Source organism: Nannospalax galili, unplaced genomic scaffold, assembly GCF_000622305.1.
Source record: "Nannospalax galili isolate Female #2095 unplaced genomic scaffold, S.galili_v1.0 scaffold1084, whole genome shotgun sequence".
Taxonomy (NCBI): Eukaryota; Metazoa; Chordata; class Mammalia; order Rodentia; family Spalacidae; genus Nannospalax; species Nannospalax galili.
Window position 1 is genome coordinate 674,037 of NW_008351705.1, and position 5,882 is coordinate 679,918.

Sequence of the window (5,882 nt, forward strand, 5' to 3'; positions counted from 1 at the left end):
CCAATTATCATACTGAAGAGGAAATACTTTCAACCCGGACTTAGAGTTGAAGGACATGGGAAAAAGCCTGAGAATTGAGAAGATGAATCATGTATATTCTTATATTTATTTTATAACAATCATGGTATGAGAAATTGTCATTTTGAAAATTGTATGTGTGGATGAAATTTGAAGCAGAATGTACAGCAGCGGGAGTCTGGCGACAGGGACTCTCCGACAAGCCCTGGGCTGCCTCTTCCAGTCACAGGCTGCTGCGCCCTTGGCCAGGCTGCTTCAAGGTGGTTCTAGAACAAGGCCTAATTCTCACAGCAGAGGTTGTTTGACTTCTTTCTCTGCTTTTCTCTAGCCTTGTCGTCAGGAGATTTTGTTCTTCATTCTTCACAAAGATGGGCTAGTTTGTGGGCCTTGGCTTCCAGAGGACTTTTCAGTTCCACCAATCTATTTGCTGTTCCTTCTGCTGCCTAAGCATTCCCCTCATCACTGCTAAATAGCATCCCACAGACTTCTCTCTTCACATCAGATGCAGTCAAAACACTGTTTCGTTCCTCAGAACTTGTTCACGGTTTTGAACTTGAATGTTTTTTTTTTCCCCTTACAAGTTCAATTTTTATTGTTAGATATAAGCAAAAACTGAATATAATACAAATTTTAAAATGCATTTAAGAAGCACAATGAACACCATTCCAAACTTAGGAACTAGACTGCACTGCCACTGCCGTAGGAACTTCTGTATGCCTTTCCCTGTCTCCCCCACATCTTCTCAACCTTCACACAGGCAACTGGACTCCTAAATTTTGTTTTCGCTGTGGATTTATTTTAAAGTTTTATCATCAAATCAGATATCATGATTAATAGCTAACATACTGTTAAAAGTTGCTTGGCTTCAGAACTTCATAGAAACAGCATCTTCTGTTACTGTGCATTTTGTTGTTTTATTCTGATATTTTATTTCCAGTATTTATCTAGGGCTTGGAAAATATCATAACTCTAGACCACATGCTTATCAGTGTGAGGTCCTGCGTTTGATTCCCAGCACCATAGATAAATAACGAATTAAATTTTGGAGGCAGGGAAATTTGAGTCAGAGTCTCTTTACAGCTAGTCTCAAACTTAAGATCCTCCTAGCTTAGCCTCTGAACTGGAGTGTTGAGATTGCAGGGGTGGGTCACCACATTTGACTCACAAGTTAAGTTTTAATATTTATCTTCCAGCATTTGTTGAAAATCACCGCTCGTCTTAGTTGTGGCCTGCTTTGAGATTTGGCTCCCAGAGCCACCAGGGGCCTCAGCTCACCTCCTGATGCCATGGTGTAGGAAGGTGAAACCCATGTCCCAACAAGCACCTTTTAAACAATAAAAGCTCTATCTGTATTGCTGCTTAGAACTGTAATTTCTTTGTATCCACAGCTGTGTAACATTTTACTTCTGACTACCTCAAGATCTATTTACTCATTCTTTTTTAATATATTTTTATTATTACTTTTATTTTATGTGAATGAGTGTATTACCTGCATGGATGTAAGTGCACCTGTGTCCTGCAATGCAGGCAGAGATCAGAATAGGGCATTGGATTCCCATGGAACTGGAGTTACAGATGGTTGTTAGCTGCCATGTGGGTGCTGGAAACCAAACCTGGGTCCTCTGCAAGAGTAGCCAGTGTTCTTAAACACTGAGCCATCTCTCCAGCTCTCATATTTTTTGTTAAATTTAAATTATTTATAGAATTCCATACATGATTAATGTGGTTAGATATTCACATCTTTTCTCTCCCTTTCTGTCTCCCCTCCAACTCCTCCTGTGTCCCCTCTGTTCTGAAACCATAGCTCCTTTTTCCTTAAATTATTGTTACACATACACACACATGTGTATATTACTGACTCCATTTAGTGATGCTAGTATATACATGTGTGTTAAGGGTTGAACACTTGAGATTGGTAAGTAGATCAATATCAGGGATCTTGTTTTGGGGGAAAATAAACTAGTTGTCTCTCTCACACTAGGCATTGATTGCCTGCAGCTCTTCATCTAGGGGTGGGGCCTTATGAAATTTCCCCGACTACATTGACATGTTGATTAATGTCATTATACAGATCTTGTTTAAGTATCAGTATTATTACAATTTCACTTGTATGACTTCCCTGCCACGTCTTGAAAATAATGTGTAGCAGTGGGTGTCCTGGTACTCAGGCTCTTATAATCTTTCGTCTCCCAGTTCTGCAATTTCCTGAGCCTATGTGTAGTGACTGCATTGTAGATGTATTAATTGGAACTGGGAACCCTATAGTCACTCATTCTCTGCAGATATCAGTATAGCTTCCATCTGTTGCATAATGAAGCTTCTTTCATGAGGAGTGAAGGGTAATTAAAAAGAAGTTAGACATTATCTTGGTTTAGGAAAATAGCAGTAGAGGGTTCTCCTCTACTGTGTATGACCTCTCCAGCCACTGGCAGTTGGTTAAGTTTACAGTGTGAGGAATGAATTTCCTCTTATTGAGAGGGCCTTAAGTCCAATTAGATAGCTCTTGGTGCCCCTAAGACAGAAGTGTCACTACTGTAACATTGGGGATATATTAACACACCAGTCATTGTCCTGGTTCATAGGATTTATAGCTGGATAGGACTATGCATTGCTTTTCTCCCTTGACAGCTTGCATAGCTCTTTCAGATACTATGAGGACTAATTCTCAAGGAAGAGGCTTTTAGGTAAGTTCTAGCTCCATTTCTCCAGGACCTGTGCTACAAAGTGTCCACAAACTTTAGCAATAGGGCCTTACCTTCAAGTACTGGGGAGCAACCAAAGGCAATGCCTCTAGCCTATTTTGTTTTCAGAGCCTCTTGGACTCCCTTGGCCAGCAACTTGAAGGGAAGTTTCCCATGCCCGACATTGGGGGGATTCCTGTTAGATTGCTCTAGCTTATGGGGAGAGCATCATCAACCTATATGCTATAACTCCATTATATGTGTGCATGTGTGTGTGTGTGTGTGTGTATGAATGTCTTGGTATAAAACATACATATGTGTTATATATGTATTTTAAGTAAACTTATAAAATAATACGCTTCCTTATAGCTGTTCAGACATTCTTAGTGTTATTTATTTCTCTTTACTCTCTCCCTCTGTATTACCATCCCCTTTACACTAAATATTTTAAGGGTGTATTTATTTCATGTGGATGTGTGAGTGGCTACATGCATAAATGTAAACCATGCATGAATGTATACCGCGTGTGCCTGGTGCCCACGCAGAGCCGAAGAGAGCATTGGATCTACTAGAACTGGTTATAGGTTATAGCTGCCTGACTGACACTGGTGCTGGGAACTGAAATCCAGTCCTCTGAAAGTGCTGCAATTCTTTCAACCGATGAACCATCTCTTCCTTCTCAGTAAGTACCAGGCTCAAAGAATCAGTAATTCTACCCTAAACCTGCTAAGACATTCTGTGATCCCCAGCCCCTTCTTCATCTCCGCTTTTTAAGATGCAGCAACTTTGAAGTAATTCCTTTTTTATAGACTTTATTTTTTTAATTATTGTCTGATGATGTCATACCTTCATACACAAATTTCATCCTGAAGAGTGCAATGGCACAGAAAACATCTTTTTGATACACACGCCTATAATTCTAATACTCTGGAGGCAGAGGGAAGCATATTTCTCTGGGTTTAAGGCAGGCCTGTTCTATAAAGTGAGTTTCAGACAAGCTAGGAGTACATAGTGCTGTTTCAAAGAACAGCAACAACAAAAAGAATTTGTTTTGAGGCACAGAAGAGTCTTTGGACTGGACTTTTTGGCAGTATTAGGACTGAAAGGACTATGGACTTTTGGAGATGAGCTAAATGAATTATGAGGTGACTTTAGAGGTGAGGAGTGGAATATTGTTATTTAGAGTAATGAGTTTCAATGTCAAGTTGCCAAGGGGCATGTTGCTAAAATTCCTTCTGAGAGGCATGCATGGCTCCCCCTCTTTACACCATCCTTATGTCAAAACAAGGCATACTTTCTCAAAACTACAGTTTGGAGAGCCAAAGAACTTATTGGGCTTCCATACAGATTAATAGGTGAGGGGATTACTTTCAGAAGTGGGAGTGGGCTTCCCTCTACATCGTGGCAGGGACCCTGTGACCTCCCTGCAGCTGCTCAAGATGGCAAAGACCGCCCCCTCTCTGGCTTCCCCTGTCCCTATCCTTAGTCCCTCCCCCGCTCAGGCTAGCTGCTTCAATGGACAGTGTGACTCTCTCTGCCTTTTCCTCCTAAGGAAAGTTTGTTTGTGGTGAGAGTAAGCAGGTGAATCCCAGCTTGAGAAGAAGGTATCTGTCCATTGTTTGCCAGTCTAGTTTGCCAGGCAGAGGGCAAGTCCATACAACAGGGTAGCATGATGGTTACTATAGTCACCTTGACTGGATTCAGAGTCATTATGGAAATGTAACTGATCTACGAGCATGTTTCCGGAAAGGCTTACCTGAGGAGAGAAGATCCGGTCTGAATATACGTAGTACCTTTCTATGAACTGGGGTTCCAGAAAGAATAAAAAGAAGAAAGTGAGCTGAGCAGCAGCATTCATATTTTTCTGTTGCATGACTTGGGATGCAATGTGACTAGCTGCCTCACTCCTGGTGCCATGTCTCCCCTGACATGATGGACTAGGCCCCCAAACTCAGTCAAAATAAACTCTTATCTGTAAGTTGTTTTTGTTAGGCCTTTTTTTCAGAAAAAAAAGTCACTACTACACATCTAGCTGCATGCTAGTCATGTTCAATCTGCTCCCCAGTGTGAGGCTTGACTGATAGACCCTAGACTTAAATATTGTTTAGAGAAAAACCTTGCCATCTTCTCAGAGGCATGCTAAAATGGAAGAGGTGGTTACATGATTTCTATTTCTCTGTGTGTGAGGCAGTTAGATTGCAGAATGGATTTATGGGATTAGAGCGGGGATTGCCTCTGTAGGCTGAGCCTTCCAGGATTATGTAGTATTGTTGGTTCCTGGCTCTTCTCATCACATTCTTTTTGTACTTGGCATTCTCAGTGCTAAAATCTCCATTCGACGTGCATTCTATTATTAGGAATGTATCAATGTCTCTGCTCTTATTTTCCACAGTTTTGTAATTTATTCCTTAAATGTTACTTGTTGTTTGCAGAGGATTTTCATCCAGCAGGATTTGGGGCTGGGGGAGAATCAGATACTTGTAGTGGATTCACCATCTTCATTGAAACACCATTGTGACCTTCATAGTTAACAATGCAGCTAGCTTTCAGCCCCACTTTTGCTCTTTCCTCATGAGTATCCAAATTGTCACCAAGAAGTCCTTATTCTTTTCAGCAGTATCTGAAGCTACCAGCTCTTCTGCTCCTGTTATTTCTCCTCCTCTCTTCATCCCTCCATCCTGTATTCTCTCTGGTCTTTTTCTACTGGCTTCGTGACCTACATTTGTGATCTATCTGTTCTATGGAAATTTTTTTTTTTATGTAGGCATTATTCTTTCTCTTCAGAGGAAACTTAAACCAGAGGTTGGAGAGCAGAACACTAAATTATATTGTAGCTTCATTGACAACATGTGAAGAATTCCTCCCACACAGTGAGGAAATGACAGGCTGTAAATTACCTAGTGCTATTAGGGCTTAAATCAGACAGCAAATCAGTCTGCATCGATGCATCCTTCTAAGGGGGCCTGGCTGTCCATTATTTCAGAGTTTCTAATTCTCTGCATAGCATCTGGTTAATAGCATGTGGGCTTTTGTTCTGCTAGGCTAAACACTGAACAGGAAGATCCAGGAAGGAAAGGAGGAAAGGTCCATTTCCAACACGCTAGAAACACGTGGTCAGTCTGAGGGAGGAGCTGACCTTCTGTTTCCATCACAAACACTGAAATGAAGGACAAAAAGAACAAT

General features: G+C 41.1%; 1 non-coding gene across 1 annotated transcript; it reads left to right on the forward strand.

Annotated features, from left to right (window-relative positions):
- Positions 1-1,212: 1,212 nt before the first annotated feature.
- Positions 1,213-1,340, forward strand: LOC115066907. Its single transcript, XR_003846353.1, has one exon. It is a non-coding gene; the product is annotated as a small nucleolar RNA ACA64 (small nucleolar RNA).
- The last annotated feature ends 4,542 nt before the right edge of the window (positions 1,341-5,882 follow it).